Raw genomic sequence first — 18,103 nt, forward strand, 5'->3', positions numbered from 1 at the left:
AAAGCCCAATCCTGAGGGTCGCCACGCAAGAAGGAGATAACAATTTTAACTTGCTGAGCTGAATCTCCAGACGAACGAGGTTTCAAAGATAGAAACAATTTACAATTATTCCTAAAATTCCTAAATTTAAATCGATCTCCAGAGAACAGCTCAGGAATAGGTATCTTAGGCTCTGACATAGGACTGCTAACAACAAAATCCTGAATGCCCTGCACTCGTGCAGCAAGCTGATCCACACTAGTAATCAAGGTCTGAACATTCATGTCTGCAGCAAAGCTTCAAGCCACTCAGAGAAAAAGGGGAAGGAAGAAAGAAAAAAAAACAAAAAAAAACTCAGAACTTCTTTTCTTTTAATCCCGCTTCTGCAATGCATTAACTATTCACGGGGCCTGGCATACTGTTATGATCCCAATGGCAGAGGATCTCAGAGATTACAGCAAAGTCTGCAAACATAAATACCAGCTCATAGGGAAGTGGTAACTAGGCTGACCATATACCTGATCCTAGCACAAACAACTAGCAGTAGCCGGGGAACGTACCTACGTTGATTCTAGACGTCTCGCGCCAGCCGGAGAACTAACTAACCCTATCAGGGAAAATAAGACCTCTCTTGCCTCCAGAGAAAAGACCCCAAAGTTATAATACAAGCCCCCAACAAATAATAACGGTGAGGTAAGAAGAAAAGACAAACGTAAGAATGAACTAGATTTTAGCAAAGAGAGACCCACTGACTAATAGCAGAAGATAGTAAGATGACTTATATGGTCAGCAAAAAACCCTACAAAATATCCATGCTGAATATCCAAGAACCCCCGAACCGACTAACGGTGAGGAGGGAGAATATCAGCCCCCTAGAGCTTCCAGTGATATCAGGAATCACATTTTGTACAAGCTGGACAAAAATATGAACAATGCAAATAAACAAAAATAAGAAAGCAGAACTTAGCTTATCTTGCAAAGAACCAGGACCTGTAGACAGGAGCAAACAGAAATGAACTGATTACAACGATGCCAGGCACTGGACTGAGAATCCAGGAAGTTTAAATAGCAACACCCCAGGCCTAACGAACCAGGTGAGTACCAACCTGGGAAAAGACAATCCAAGTGCCAAACCACTAGTGACCACAAGAGGGAGCCAAGAAGTATAGTTCACAACAAATACCCCATAGATTCTCTATGAGGTTAAGGTCAGGCGAGTTTGAGGACCAATCAAGCACAGAGATACTGTTGTTTTTAAACAATTGTATTGGTAATTTTGGCAGTGTGGACAGGGGCCAAGTCCTGCTGGAGAATGAAATTTCCATCTCCAAAAAGCTTGTTGGCAGAGGAAAACAAAGTGCTCTAAAATTTCCTAGTAGATGGCTGCGCTGACACACAGTGGTCCTACACAAGCAGATGACATGGCTCCCCAAACCATCACTGATTGTGGAAACTTCACACTAGACCTCAAGCAGCTTGGATTGTGTGCTTCTCCACTCTTCCTCCAGCCTCTGGGACTTTGATTTCCAAATGAAATGCAAAATGTACTTTCATCTGAAAACAACACCTTGGACCACTGACAACAGTGCAGTTCTTTTTCTCCTTGGCCCAGGTAAGACGCTTCTGGCGTTGTCTATTGGTCATGAGTGGCTTGACACAAGGAATGTGACACTTGTAGCCCATGTCCTGGATACATCTGTGTGTGGTGGCTCTTTAAGCAATGACTCCAGCAGCAATCCACTACTTGTGAATCTCCCCCAAGTTTTTGAATGGCCTTTTCTTAACAAGGTTGTGGTTATCCTGATTGCTTGTGCACCTTTTTCTACCACACGTTTTCATTCCACTCAACTTTCCATTAATATGCTTGGATACAGCACTCTGTGAACAGCCAGCTTCTTTAGCTATGATCTTTTGTGTCTAAGGCTATGTGCCCACATTGCAGAATCTAAGCCACACATGATGCTCCATACTGTATAATGGCCACACAATGATCCATACTGTATAATAGCCCCACATGATGCTCAATACTTTATAATAGCCACACAGTGCTCCATACTCTATCATGGCCCCACATGATGCTCCATACTGTATAATGGTCCCACATGATGCATCATACAGTAAAATGGAGCCACATGATGCTCAATACTATATAATGGCCACACAATGCTCCATATTGTATAATGGCCCCACATGATTCTCCATACTGTATAATGGCCTCACATGATGCTCAATACTGTATAATAGCCACCTGATGCTCAATACTGTATAATGGCCACACAGTGCTCCACACTGTATAATGGCTCCACATGATGCTCCATACTGTATAACGGCCCCACATGATGCTCAATACTGCATAATGGCCCCACATCACGCTCCATACTGTATAATGGCCACACAGTGTTCCATGCTGTACAGGTCCTTCTCAAAAAATTAGCATATAGTGTTAAATTTCATTATTTACCATAATGTAATGATTACAATTAAACTTTCATATATTATAGATTCATTATCCACCAACTGAAATTTGTCAGGTCTTTTATTGTTTTAATACTGATGATTTTGGCATACAACTCCTGATAACCCAAAAAACCTGTCTCAATAAATTAGCATATTTCACCCGTCCAATCAAATAAAAGTGTTTTTTAATAACAAACAAAAAAAACCCATCAAATAATAATGTTCAGTTATGCACTCAATACTTGGTCGGGAATCCTTTGGCAGAAATGACTGCTTCAATGCGGCGTGGCATGGAGGCAATCAGCCTGTGACACTGCTGAGATGTTATGGAGGCCCAGGATGCTTCAATAGTGGCCTTAAGCTCATCCAGAGTGTTGGGTCTTGCGTCTCTCAACTTTCTCTTCACAATATCCCACAGATTCTCTATGGGGTTCAGGTCAGGAGAGTTGGCAGGCCAATTGAGCACAGTAATACCATGGTCAGTAAACCATTTACCAGTGGTTTTGGCACTGTGAGCAGGTGCCAGGTCGTGCTGATAAATGAAATCTTCATCTCCATAAAGCATTTCAGCCGATGGAAGCATGAATTGCTCCAAAATCTCCTGATAGCTAGCTGCATTGACCCTGCCCTTGATGAAACACAGTGGACCAACACCAGCAGCTGACATGGCACCCCACACCATCACTGACTGTGGGTACTTGACACTGGACATCAGGCATTTTGGCATTTCCTTCTCCCCAGTCTTCCTCCAGACTCTGGCACCTTGATTTCCGAATGACATGCAAAATTTGCTTTCATCAGAAAAAAGTACTTGGGACCACTTAGCAACAGTCCAGTGCTGCTTCTCTGTAGCCCAGGTCAGGCGCTTCTGCCGCTGTTTATGGTTCAAAAGTGGCTTTACCTGGGGAATGCGGCACCTGTAGCCCATTTCCTGCACACCAGACTCAGTCCACTGCTTCCTCAGGTTCCCCAAGGTCTGGAATCGGTCCTTCTCCACAATCTTCCTCAGGGTCCGGTCACCTCTTCTCGTTGTACAGTGTTTTCTGCCACATTGTTTCCTTCCAACAGACTTACCATTGAGGTGCCTTGATACAGCACTCTGGGAACAGCCTATTTGTTGAGAAATTTCTTTCTGGGTCTTACCCTCTTGCTTGAGGGTGTCAATGATGGCCTTCTTGACATCTGTCAGGTCGCTAGTCTTACCCATGATGGGGGTTTTGAGTATTGAACCAGGCAGGGAGTTTTTAAAAGCCTCAGGTATCTTTTGCATGTGTTTAGAGTTAATTAGTTGATTCAGAAGATTAGGGTAATAGGTCGTTTAGAGAACCTTTTCTTGATATGCTAATTTATTGAGACAGGTTTTTTTGGTTATCAGGAGTTGTATGCCAAAATCATCAGTATTAAAACAATAAAAGACCTGACAAATTTCAGTTGGTGGATAATGAATCTATAATATATGAAAGTTTAATTGTAATCATTACATTATGGTAAATAATGAAATTTAACACTATATGCTAATTTTTTGAGAAGGACCTGTATAATGGCCACACATGATGCTCCATACCGTATACTGACCACACAATGTTGCATACTGTATAATGGCCCCACATGATGCTCCATACTGTATAATGGTTCCACATGATGTTCCATACTGTATAATGGTCACACAATGCTCCATACTGTATAATAGCCCCACATGATGCTCCATACTGTATAATGGCCCCACATGATGCTGAATACTGCATAATAGCCACACAGTGCTCCATACTCTAATTGCCCAGCAAGATGCTCCATACTGTATAATGGCCCCAAATGAAGCTCCATACTGTATAATGGCCACAGTGCTCAATACTGTATAATGCCCCACACGATGTTCCATACTGTATAATGGCCCTACATGATGCTCCATACTGTATAATGGCCAAACAGTGCCCCTTACTGTTTAGTTTCCCCACATGATGCTCCATACTGTATAATGGCCCCACATGATGCTCAATACTGTATAATGGCCCCACATCATGCTCCATTCTGTATAATGGTCCAAATGATGCTCCATACTGTATAATGGCCACATAGTACTCCATACTGTATAATGGCCCCACATGATGCTCCATACAGTAAAATGGCCACACAATGCTCCATATTGTATAATGGCACCACATGATTCTCTGTACTGTATAATGGCCACATAGTGCTCCATACTGTATAATGGCTCCACATGATGCTCCATACTGTATAATGGCCACACAGTGCTCAATAGTGTACAATTGCCCCACATAATGATACTGTATAATGGCCCCACAGTGCTCCACACTGTATAATGGCTCCACATGATGTTCCATACTGTATAACAGCCCCACATGATGCCCAATACTGTATCATGGCCCCACATGATGCTCCATTCTGTATAATGGCCCCACATGATGCGCCATACTGTAAAATGGAAAAAAGTGCTCCACACTGTATAATGGACACACATGATGCCCGATACTGTATAATGGCACATAGTGCTCCATACTGTATAATGGCCCCACATATTGCTCCATGCTGTATATTGGCCACACAGTGTTCCATACTGTATAATGGCCACACATGATGCTCCATACTGTACAATGACCACACAATGTTCCATACTGTATAATGGACCCACATGATGCTCTGTACTGTATAATGTCTCCACATGATGCTCCATACTGTATAATGACCACACAATGTTCCATACTGTATAATGGCCCCACATGATGCTCCATACTGTATAATGGTTCCACATGATGCCCCATACTGTATAATGGTCATACAATGCTCCATACTGTACAATGGCCCCACATGATGCTCCCTACTGTATAATGGTCCCACATGATGCTCAATACTGTATAATAGCCACACAGTGCTCCATACTCTAATGACTGTTGTGATTTTGCTTTTTGTTCCCTCTAGTGGTCATTAGTGATTTGACTCTGGAGCGTCTGTCTTTTCCTATATCCTCACCTGGGCCGTTAGTTCAGGGGCGTTGCTATGTAAGCTCCCTGGACCTTCAGTTCAATGCCTGGCATCGTTGATATCAGAGCTAATCTGTTGTGCTCTTGTCCTCTGATCCTGGTTCCTGTTTTTTCAAGCTAAGTCTGCTTCCTTGCTTTTTGCTTTTGTTTTGTTTGATATTTTTGTCCAGCTTGTTCCTATCTGTATCCTGACCTTTGCTGGAAGCTCTAGGGGGCTGGTGTTCTCCCCCGGACCGTTAGACGGTTCGGGGGTTCTTGAATCTCCAGCGTGGATTTTTATAGGATTTTTGTTGACCAGATAAGTTATCTTGCTATATTCTGTGTTATGGTTCTCAATGGCAAGAGAACATAGCCCAGCAAACATAAGAACTAGCTCTTGGAAGGATGGAAACTAAACTGACCATGAACTAAACCTGCCGCACAACTAACAGTAGCCGGGTAGCGTAGCCTGCGTTTTATCCCTAGACGCCCAGCGCCGGCCGGAGGACTAACTAATCATGGCAGAGGAAAATATAGTCCTGGCTCACCTCTAGAGAAATTTCCCCGAAAGGCAGACAGAGGCCCCCACAAATATTGGCGGTGATTTTAGATGAAATGACAAACGTAGTATGAAAATAGGTTTAGCAAAATTGAGGTCCGCTTACTAGATAGCAGGAAGACAGAAAGGGCACTTTCATGGTCAGCGGAAAACCCTATCAAAAAACACCATCCTGAAATTACTTTAAGACTCTAGTATTAACTCATAACATCAGAGTGGCAATTTCAGATCACAAGAGCTTTCCAGACACAGAAACGAAACTACAGCTGTGAACTGGAACAAAATGCAAAAACAAACAAGGACTAAAGTCCAACTTAGCTGGGAGTTGTCTAGCAGCAGGAACATGCACAGAAAGGCTTCTGATTACAATGTTGACCGGCATGGAAGTGACAGAGGAGCAAGGCTAAATAGCGACTCCCACATCCTGATGGAAACAGGTGAACAGAGAGGATGATGCACACCAGTTCAATTCCACCAGTGGCCACCGGGGGAGCCCAAAATCCAATTTCACAACAGTACCCCCCCCTCAAGGAGGGGGCACCGAACCCTCACCAGAACCACCAGGGCGATCAGGATGAGCCCTATGAAAGGCACGGACCAAATCGGAGGCATGAACATCAGAGGCAGTCACCCAAGAATTATCCTCCTGACCGTATCCCTTCCATTTGACCAGATACTGGAGTTTCCGTCTGGAAACACGGGAGTCCAAGATTTTTTCCACAACGTACTCCAACTCGCCCTCAACCAACACCGGAGCAGGAGGCTCAACGGAAGGCACAACCGGTACCTCATACCTGCGCAATAATGACCGATGAAAAACATTATGAATAGAAAAAGATGCAGGGAGGTCCAAACGGAAGGACACAGGGTTAAGAATCTCCAATATCTTGTACGGGCCGATGAACCGAGGCTTAAACTTGGGAGAAGAAACCCTCATAGGGACAAAACGAGAAGACAACCACACCAAGTCCCCAACACAAAGCCGAGGACCAACCCGACGCCGGCGGTTGGCAAAAAGCTGAGTCTTCTCCTGGGACAACTTCAAATTGTCCACTACCTGCCCCCAAATCTGATGCAACCTCTCCACCACAGCATCCACTCCAGGACAATCCGAAGATTCCACCTGACCAGAAGAAAATCGAGGATGAAACCCCGAATTACAGAAAAAGGGAGACACCAAGGTGGCAGAGCTGGCCCGATTATTGAGGGCAAACTCCGCTAAAGGCAAAAAAGCAACCCAATCATCCTGATCTGCAGACACAAAACACCTCAAATATGTCTCCAAGGTCTGATTCGTCCGCTCGGTCTGGCCATTAGTCTGAGGATGGAAAGCAGACGAGAAAGACAAATCTATGCCCATCCTAGCACAGAATGCTCGCCAAAATCTAGACACGAATTGGGTACCTCTGTCGGAAACGATATTCTCCGGAATACCATGCAAACGGACCACATTTTGAAAAAACAGAGGAACCAACTCGGAAGAAGAAGGCAACTTAGGCAGGGGAACCAAATGGACCATCTTAGAGAAACGATCACACACCACCCAGATGACAGACATCTTCTGAGAAACAGGAAGATCCGAAATAAAATCCATCGAGATGTGCGTCCAGGGCCTCTTCGGGATAGGCAAGGGCAACAACAATCCACTAGCCCGAGAACAACAAGGCTTGGCCCGAGCACAAACGTCACAAGACTGCACGAAGCCTCGCACATCTCGAGACAGGGAAGGCCACCAGAAGGACCTTGCCACCAAATCCCTGGTACCAAAGATTCCAGGATGACCTGCCAACGCAGAAGAATGAACCTCAGAAATGACTTTAATGGTCCAATCATCAGGAACAAACAGTCTACCAGGTGGGCAACGATCAGGTCTATCCGCCTGAAACTCCTGCAAGGCCCGCCGCAGGTCTGGAGAAACGGCAGACAATATCACTCCATCCTTAAGGATACCTGTAGGTTCAGAATTACCAGGGGAGTCAGGCTCAAAACTCCTAGAAAGGGCATCCGCCTTAACATTCTTAGAACCCGGCAGGTAGGACACCACAAAATTAAACCGAGAGAAAAACAACGACCAGCGCGCCTGTCTAGGATTCAGGCGTCTGGCGGACTCAAGATAAATTAGATTTTTATGGTCAGTCAATACCACCAACTGATGTCTAGCCCCCTCAAGCCAATGACGCCACTCCTCAAAAGCCCACTTCATGGCCAAAAGCTCCCGATTCCCAACATCATAATTCCGCTCGGCGGGCGAAAATTTACGCGAGAAAAAGGCACAAGGTCTCATCACGGAGCAATCGGAACTTCTCTGCGACAAAACCGCCCCAGCTCCGATTTCAGAAGCGTCGACCTCAACCTGAAAAGGAAGAGCAACATCAGGCTGACGCAACACAGGGGCGGAAGAAAAGCGGCGCTTAAGCTCCCGAAAGGCCTCCACAGCAGCAGGGGACCAATCAGCAACATCAGCACCCTTCTTAGTCAAATCAGTCAATGGTTTAACAACATCAGAAAAACCAGCAATAAATCGATGATAAAAGTTAGCAAAGCCCAAAAATTTCTGAAGACTCTTAAGAGAAGAGGGTTGCGTCCAATCACAAATAGCCTGAACCTTGACAGGATCCATCTCAATGGAAGAGGGGGAAAAAATATATCCCAAAAAGGAAATCTTTTGAACCCCAAAAACGCACTTAGAACCCTTCACACACAAGGAATTAGACCGCAAAACCTGAAAAACCCTCCTGACCTGCTGGACATGAGAGTCCCAGTCATCCGAAAAAATCAAAATATCATCCAGATACACAATCATAAATTTATCCAAATAATCACGGAAAATGTCATGCATAAAGGACTGAAAGACTGAAGGGGCATTTGAAAGACCAAAAGGCATCACCAAATACTCAAAGTGGCCCTCGGGCGTATTAAATGCGGTCTTCCACTCATCCCCCTGCTTAATTCGCACCAAATTATACGCCCCACGGAGATCTATCTTAGAGAACCACTTGGCCCCCTTTATGCGAGCAAACAAATCAGTCAGCAGTGGCAACGGATATTGATATTTAACCGTGATTTTATTCAAAAGCCGATAATCAATGCACGGCCTCAAAGAGCCATCTTTCTTAGCCACAAAGAAAAAACCAGCTCCTAAGGGAGATGACGAAGGACGAATATGTCCCTTTTCCAAGGACTCCTTTATATATTCTCGCATAGCAGCATGTTCAGGCACAGACAGATTAAATAAACGACCCTTAGGGTATTTACTACCCGGAATCAAATCTATGGCACAATCGCACTCCCGGTGCGGAGGTAATGAACCAAGCTTAGGTTCTTCAAAAACGTCACGATATTCAGTCAAGAATTCAGGAATCTCAGAGGGAATAGATGATGAAATGGAAACCACAGGTACGTCCCCATGCGTCCCCTTACATCCCCAGCTTAACACAGACATAGCTTTCCAGTCAAGGACTGGGTTATGAGATTGCAGCCATGGCAATCCAAGCACCAACACATCATGTAGGTTATACAGCACAAGAAAGCGAATAATCTCCTGGTGATCCGGATTAATCCGCATAGTTACTTGTGTCCAGTATTGTGGTTTATTGCTAGCCAATGGGGTGGAGTCAATCCCCTTCAGGGGTATAGGAGTTTCAAGAGGCTCCAAATCATACCCACAGCGTTTGGCAAAGGACCAATCCATAAGACTCAAAGCGGCGCCAGAGTCGACATAGGCATCCGCGGTAATAGATGATAAAGAACAAATCAGGGTCACAGATAGAATAAACTTAGACTGTAAAGTGCCAATTGAAACAGACTTATCAAGCTTCTTAGTACGCTTAGAGCATGCTGATATAACATGAGTTGAATCACCGCAATAGAAGCACAACCCATTTTTTCGTCTAAAATTCTGCCGTTCACTTCTGGACAGAATTCTATCACATTGCATATTCTCTGGCTTCTTCTCAGTAGACACCGCCAAATGGTGCACAGGTTTGCGCTCCCGCAGACGCCTATCGATCTGGATAGCCATTGTCATGGACTCATTCAGACCCGCAGGCACAGGGAACCCCACCATAACATCCTTAATGGCATCAGAGAGACCCTCTCTGAAATTCGCCGCCAGGGCGCACTCATTCCACTGAGTAAGCACAGCCCATTTACGGAATTTCTGGCAGTATATTTCAGCTTCGTCTTGCCCCTGAGATAGGGACATCAAGGCCTTTTCCGCCTGAAGTTCTAACTGAGGTTCCTCATAAAGCAACCCCAAGGCCAGAAAAAACGCATCCACATTGAGCAACGCAGGATCCCCTGGAGCCAATGCAAAAGCCCAATCCTGAGGGTCGCCCCGGAGCAAGGAAATCACAATCCTGACCTGCTGAGCAGGATCTCCAGCAGAGCGAGATTTCAGGGACAAAAACAACTTGCAATTATTTTTGAAATTTTGAAAGCAAGATCTATTCCCCGAGAAAAATTCAGGCAAAGGAATTCTAGGTTCAGATATAGGAACATGAACAACAAAATCTTGTAAATTTTGAACTTTCGTGGTGAGATTATTCAAACCTGCAGCTAAACTCTGAATATCCATTTTAAACAGGTGAACACAGAGCCATTCCAGGATTAGAAGGAGAGAGAGAGAGAAAGGCTGCAATATAGGCAGACTTGCAAGAGATTCAATTACAAGCACACTCAGAACTGAAGGAAAAAAAAAAAAAAAAGTCTTCAGCAGACTTCTCTTATCTCTCCTTTCTCTGTCAATTAATTTAACCCTTTCTGGCCGGTCAAACTGTTATGGTTCTCAATGGCAAGAGAACATAGCCCAGCAAACATAAGAACTAGCTCTTGGAAGGATGGAAACTAAACTGACCATGAACTAAACCTGCCGCACAACTAACAGTAGCCGGGTAGCGTAGCCTGCGTTTTATCCCTAGACGCCCAGCGCCGGCCGGAGGACTAACTAATCATGGCAGAGGAAAATATAGTCCTGGCTCACCTCTAGAGAAATTTCCCCGAAAGGCAGACAGAGGCCCCCACAAATATTGGCGGTGATTTTAGATGAAATGACAAACGTAGTATGAAAATAGGTTTAGCAAAATTGAGGTCCGCTTACTAGATAGCAGGAAGACAGAAAGGGCACTTTCATGGTCAGCTGAAAACCCTATCAAAAAACACCATCCTGAAATTACTTTAAGACTCTAGTATTAACTCATAACATCAGAGTGGCAATTTCAGATCACAAGAGCTTTCCAGACACAGAAACGAAACTACAGCTGTGAACTGGAACAAAATGCAAAAACAAACAAGGACTAAAGTCCAACTTAGCTGGGAGTTGTCTAGCAGCAGGAACATGCACAGAAAGGCTTCTGATTACAATGTTGACCGGCATGGAAGTGACAGAGGAGCAAGGCTAAATAGCGACTCCCACATCCTGATGGAAACAGGTGAACAGAGAGGATGATGCACACCAGTTCAATTCCACCAGTGGCCACCGGGGGAGCCCAAAATCCAATTTCACAACAGTACCCCCCCCTCAAGGAGGGGGCACCGAACCCTCACCAGAACCACCAGGGCGATCAGGATGAGCCCTATGAAAGGCACGGACCAAATCGGAGGCATGAACATCAGAGGCAGTCACCCAAGAATTATCCTCCTGACCGTATCACATAAGAACTAGCTCTTGGAAGGATGGAAACTAAACTGACCATGAACTAAACCTGCCGCACAACTAACAGTAGCCGGGTAGCGTAGCCTGCGTTTTATCCCTAGACGCCCAGCGCCGGCCGGAGGACTAACTAATCCTGGCAGAGGAAAATATAGTCCTGGCTCACCTCTAGAGAAATTTCCCCGAAAGGCAGACAGAGGCCCCCACAAATATTGGCGGTGATTTTAGATGAAATGACAAACGTAGTATGAAAATAGGTTTAGCAAAATTGAGGTCCGCTTACTAGATAGCAGGAAGACAGAAAGGGCACTTTCATGGTCAGCTGAAAACCCTATCAAAAAACACCATCCTGAAATTACTTTAAGACTCTAGTATTAACTCATAACATCAGAGTGGCAATTTCAGATCACAAGAGCTTTCCAGACACAGAAACGAAACTACAGCTGTGAACTGGAACAAAATGCAAAAACAAACAAGGACTAAAGTCCAACTTAGCTGGGAGTTGTCTAGCAGCAGGAACATGCACAGAAAGGCTTCTGATTACAATGTTGACCGGCATGGAAGTGACAGAGGAGCAAGGCTAAATAGCGACTCCCACATCCTGATGGAAACAGGTGAACAGAGAGGATGATGCACACCAGTTCAATTCCACCAGTGGCCACCGGGGGAGCCCAAAATCCAATTTCACAACAATTCTGCTATTAGTAAGCTGGCCTCTCTTTGCTGAACCTGGTTCATTTCTGTGTTTGTCATTTCCTCTTACCTCACCGTTATTATTTGTGGGGGGCTTGTATCTTGCTTTGGGGTCCCTTTCTCTGGAGGCAAGAGAGGTCTTTGTTTTCTTCTCCTAGGGGTAGTTAGATTCTCCGGCTGGCGCGAGTCATCTAGCGATCACCGTAGGCATGATCCCCGGCTACTTCTAGTGTTGGCGTTAGGAGTAGCTATTTGGTCAACCCAGTTACCACAGCCCTATGAGCTGGATTTTTGTATCTTGCAGACTTACACGTTCCTCTGAGACCCTGTCCACTGGGGTCATAACAGTATGCCAGGCCAGTATTAAATGTTTAATGCATTGCAGAAGTGGGATTATAAGAAAGAAAATTTTGAGTTTTTTTTTTCCCTCTCTCATTTTTTTTTTTCTTTTCCCCTTTACCTCAGAGTGGCTTAAGCTTGCTGCAGACATGAATGTCCAGACCTTGATTACAAGTGTGGACCAGCTTGCCGCTCGTGTGCAGGGTATACAAGATTATGTTACCAGAAATCCTAGGTCTGAACCCAAGATTCCGATTCCTGAACTGTTTTCAGGAGACCGATTTAAGTTTAGGAATTTCAGGAATAATTGTAAATTATTTTTGTCCCTGAAACCTTGTTCGTCTGGAGATTCTGCTCAACAAGTAAAAATTGTTATTTCATTCTTACGGGGTGACCCTCAGGATTGGGCTTTTTCGTTGGCGCCAGGAGATCCGGCATTGGCTGATATTGATGCGTTTTTTCTGGCGCTCGGTTTACTTTATGAGGAACCCAATCTTGAGATTCAGGCAGAGAAAGCCTTGCTGGCTATGTCTCAGGGCCAGGACGAGGCTGAGGTGTATTGCCAAAAATTTCGGAAATGGTCCGTGCTGACACATTGGAACGAGTGTGCACTGGCCGCTAATTTTAGAAATGGCCTTTCTGAGGCCATTAAGAATGTTATGGTGGGTTTTCCCATTCCCACAGGTCTGAATGATACCATGTCCCTGGCTATTCAAATTGACCGGCGGTTGCGGGAGCGCAAAACCGCAAATTCCCTCATGTTGTTGTCTGAACAGACACCTGATGTGATGCAATGTGATAGAAAAACCGCAAATTCCCTCATGGTGTTGTCTGAACGGACACCTGATTTGATGCAATGTGATAGAATCCTGACTAGAAATGAGAGGAAAATTCATAGACGCCGGAATGGCTTGTGCTACTACTGTGGTGATTCTACACATGTTATCTCATCATGCTCTAAACATATATCTAAGGTTGTTAGTCCTGTCACCATTGGTAATTTGCATCCTAAGTTTATTCTGTCTGTAACTTTGATTTGCTCACTGTCATCTTATCCTGTCATGGCGTTTGTAGATTCAGGTGCTGCCCTGAGTCTTATGGATCTCTCATTTGCTAAGCGCTGTGGTTTTATTCTTGAACCATTAGAAAATCCTATCCCTCTTAGGGGTATTGATGCTACGCCATTGGCAGAAAATAAGCCGCAGTATTGGACACAGGTTACCATGTGCATGACTCCTGAACACCGCGAGGTGATACGTTTTCTCGTTCTACATAAAATGCATGATTTGGTTGTTTTGGGGCTGCCATGGTTACAGACCCATAATCCAGTCCTTGACTGGAAGGCTATGTCAGTGTCTAGTTGGGGCTGTCGTGGTATTCATGAGGATTCCCTGCCTGTGTCTATTGCTTCTTCTACGCCTTCGGAAGTTCCGGAGTACTTGTCTGATTATCAGGATGTCTTTAGCGAGTCCAGGTCCAGTGCATTGCCTCCTCATAGGGAATGTGACTGTGCAATAGATTTGATTCCAGGCAGTAAATTTCCTAAGGGAAGACTGTTTAATCTGTCGATACCTGAACATACCGCTATGCGTTCATATATCAAGGAGTCTCTGGAGAAAGGACACATCCGTCCGTCTTCTTCCCCTCTTGGTGCGGGATTCTTTTTTGTGGCTAAAAAGGACGGATCTTTGAGGCCTTGTATTGACTATCGGCTTTTAAATAAGATCACTGTCAAATTTCAGTATCCTTTGCCGCTGTTGTCTGACTTGTTTGCCCGGATTAAAGGTGCCAAGTGGTTTACCAAGATAGACCTTCGTGGTGCGTACAACCTTGTGCGCATTAAGCAAGGGGATGAATGGAAAACCGCATTCAATACGCCCGAAGGTCATTTTGAGTACTTGGTGATGCCTTTTGGGCTCTCTAATGCCCCTTCAGTTTTTCAGTCCTTTATGCATGACATTTTCCGGAACTATCTGGATAAATTTCTGATCGTTTATCTGGATGATATTCTGTTTTTTTCTGATAATTGGGACTCGCATGTGGAGCAGGTCAGGATGGTCTTTAAAATTTTGCGTGAAAATTCTTTGTTTGTCAAGGGCTCAAAGTGTCTTTTTGGTGTACAGAAGGTTCCCTTTTTGGGGTTCATTTTTTCCCCTTCTGCTGTGGAGATGGACCCAGTCAAGGTCCGAGCTATTCTTGATTGGATTCAGCCCTCGTCAGTTAAGAGTCTTCAGAAGTTCTTGGGTTTCGCTAACTTCTACCGTCGTTTTATCGCTAACTTTTCTAGCATTGTGAAACCTTTGACGGATATGACCAAGAAGGGCTCCGATGTGGTTAATTGGGCTCCTGCTGCCGTGGAGGCTTTCCAGGAGTTGAAACGTCGGTTTACTTCGGCGCCTGTTTTGTGCCAGCCTGATGTCTCGCTTCCCTTTCAAGTTGAGGTGGATGCTTCAGAGATTGGAGCAGGGGCCGTTTTGTCGCAGAGAGGCCCTGGTTGCTCTGTTATGAGACCTTGCGCCTTTTTCTCTAGGAAGTTTTCGCCTGCGGAGCGAAATTATGATGTGGGCAATCGGGAGTTGTTGGCCATGAAATGGGCATTTGAGGAGTGGCATCATTGGCTCGAGGGTGCTAAGCATCGTGTGGTGGTCTTGACTGATCACAAAAATCTGATGTATCTCGAGTCTGCTAAACGCCTGAATCCTAGACAGGCCCGCTGGTCATTGTTTTTCTCCCGTTTTGACTTTGTTGTCTCGTATTTACCAGGTTCAAAGAATGTGAAGGCCGATGCTCTTTCCAGGAGCTTTGTGCCTGATGCTCCTGGAGTCGCTGAACCTGTTGGTATTCTTAAGGATGGTATTATCTTGTCAGCTATTTCTCCAGATCTGCGACGTGTGTTGCAGAGATTTCAGGCTGATAGGCCTGATTCTTGTCCACCTGACAGACTGTTTGTGCCTGATAAGTGGACCAGCAGAGTCATTTCCGAGGTTCATTCCTCGGTGTTGGCAGGTCACCCAGGAATTTTTGGCACCAGAGATCTGGTGGCCAGATCCTTTTGGTGGCCTTCCTTGTCTAGGGATGTGCGTTCATTTGTACAGTCCTGTGGGACTTGTGCTCGAGCTAAGCCTTGCTGTTCTCGTGCCAGCGGGTTGCTCTTGCCCTTGCCTGTCCCTAAGAGACCTTGGACACATATTTCCATGGATTTCATTTCTGATCTTCCGGTGTCTCAGGGCATGTCTGTTATCTGGGTGATATGTGATCGCTTCTCCAAGATGGTCCATTTGGTTCCTTTGCCTAAACTGCCTTCCTCTTCCGATCTGGTTCCTGTGTTTTTCCAGAACGTGGTTCGTTTGCACGGCATCCCTGAGAATATTGTGTCAGACAGAGGATCCCAGTTCGTTTCCAGATTCTGGCGATCCTTTTGTAGTAGGATGGGCATTGACTTGTCGTTTTCGTCTGCTTTCCATCCTCAGACTAATGGACAGACGGAGCGAACTAATCAGACTTTGGAGGCTTATTTGAGGTGTTTTGTCTCTGCTGATCAGGACGATTGGGTGACCTTCTTGCCGTTAGCTGAGTTTGCCCTTAATAATCGGGCTAGTTCCGCCACCTTGGTTTCGCCGTTTTACTGGTTTCTCTGGTTTCCACCCTCGTTTTTCTTCGGGTCATGTGGAACCTTCTGACTGCCCTGGGGTGGATTCTGTGGTGGATAGGTTGCAGCGGATCTGGAATCTTGTGGTGGACAACTTGAAGTTGTCACAGGAGAGGGCTCAGCGCTTTGCCAACCGCCGCCGCGGTGTGGGTCCCCGACTACGTGTTGGGGATTTGGTGTGGCTTTCTTCCCGCTTTGTTCCTATGAAGGTTTCCTCTCCCAAATTTAAACCTCGTTTTATTGGTCCTTACAAGATATTGGAAATTCTTAATCCTGTATCCTTTCGCCTGGATCTTCCTGTGTCGTTTGCTATCCACAACGTGTTTCATAGGTCCTTGTTGCGGCGGTACGTTGTGCCTGTGGTTCCTTCTGCTGAGCCTCCTGCTCCGGTGTTGGTTGAGGGCGAGTTGGAGTACGTGGTGGAGAAGATCTTGGATTCTCGTCTCTCCAGGCGGAGGCTTCAGTACCTGGTCAAGTGGAAGGGCTATGGTCAGGAAGATAATTCCTGGGTGGTCGCCTCTGATGTTCATGCGGCCGATTTAGTTCGTGCCTTTCACGCCGCTCATCCTGATCGCCCTGGTGGTCGTGGTGAGGGTTCGGTGACCCCTCACTAAGGGGGGGGGGTACTGTTGTGATTTTGCTTTTTGCTCCCTCTAGTGGTCATTAGTGATTTGACTCTGGAGCGTCTGTCTTTTCCTATATCCTCACCTGGGCCGTTAGTTCAGGGGCGTTGCTATATAAGCTCCCTGGACCTTCAGTTCAATGCCTGGCATCGTTGATATCAGAGCTAATCTGTTGTGCTCTTGTCCTCTGATCCTGGTTCCTGTTTTTTCAAGCTAAGTCTGCTTCCTTGCTTTTTGCTTTTGTTTTGTTTGGTATTTTTGTCCAGCTTGTTCCTATCTGTATCCTGACCTTTGCTGGAAGCTCTAGGGGGCTGGTGTTCTCCCCCCGGACCGTTAGACGGTTCGGGGGTTCTTGAATCTCCAGCGTGGATTTTTATAGGATTTTTGTTGACCAGATAAGTTATCTTGCTATATTCTGCTATTAGTAAGCTGGCCTCTCTTTGCTGAACCTGGTTCATTTCTGTGTTTGTCATTTCCTCTTACCTCACCGTTATTATTTGTGGGGGGCTTGTATCTTGCTTTGGGGTCCCTTTCTCTGGAGGCAAGAGAGGTCTTTGTTTTCTTCTCCTAGGGGTAGTTAGATTCTCTGGCTGGCGCGAGTCATCTAGCGATCACCGTAGGCATGATCCCCGGCTACTTCTAGTGTTGGCGTTAGGAGTAGCTATTTGGTCAACCCAGTTACCACAGCCCTATGAGCTGGATTTTTGTATCTTGCAGACTTACACATTCCTCTGAGAACCCTGTCCACTGGGGTCATAACAAATGACCCAGCATGATGCTCCATACTGTATAATGGCCCCACATGATGCTCCATACTGTATAATGGCCCTACATTATGCTCCATACTGAATAATGGCCAAACAGTGCTCCTTACTGTATAGTTTCCCTACATGATGCTCCATACTGTATAATGGCCCCACATGATGCTCCATTCTGTATAATGGTCCAAATGATGCTCCATACTGTATAATGGCCACATAGTACTCCATACTGTATAATGACCACACATGATGCTCAATTCTGTATAATGGCCACGCAGTGCTCCAAACTGTATAATGGCCCCACATGATGCTCAATACCATATAATTGCCACACAGTGCTCCATACTGTATAATGGCCCCACATGATGCTCCATTCTGTATAATGGCCCCACATGATGCGGCATACTGTAAAATG

This window comes from Ranitomeya variabilis, chromosome 4 (genome assembly GCF_051348905.1).
Source record: "Ranitomeya variabilis isolate aRanVar5 chromosome 4, aRanVar5.hap1, whole genome shotgun sequence".
Lineage (NCBI taxonomy): Eukaryota > Metazoa > Chordata > Amphibia > Anura > Dendrobatidae > Ranitomeya > Ranitomeya variabilis.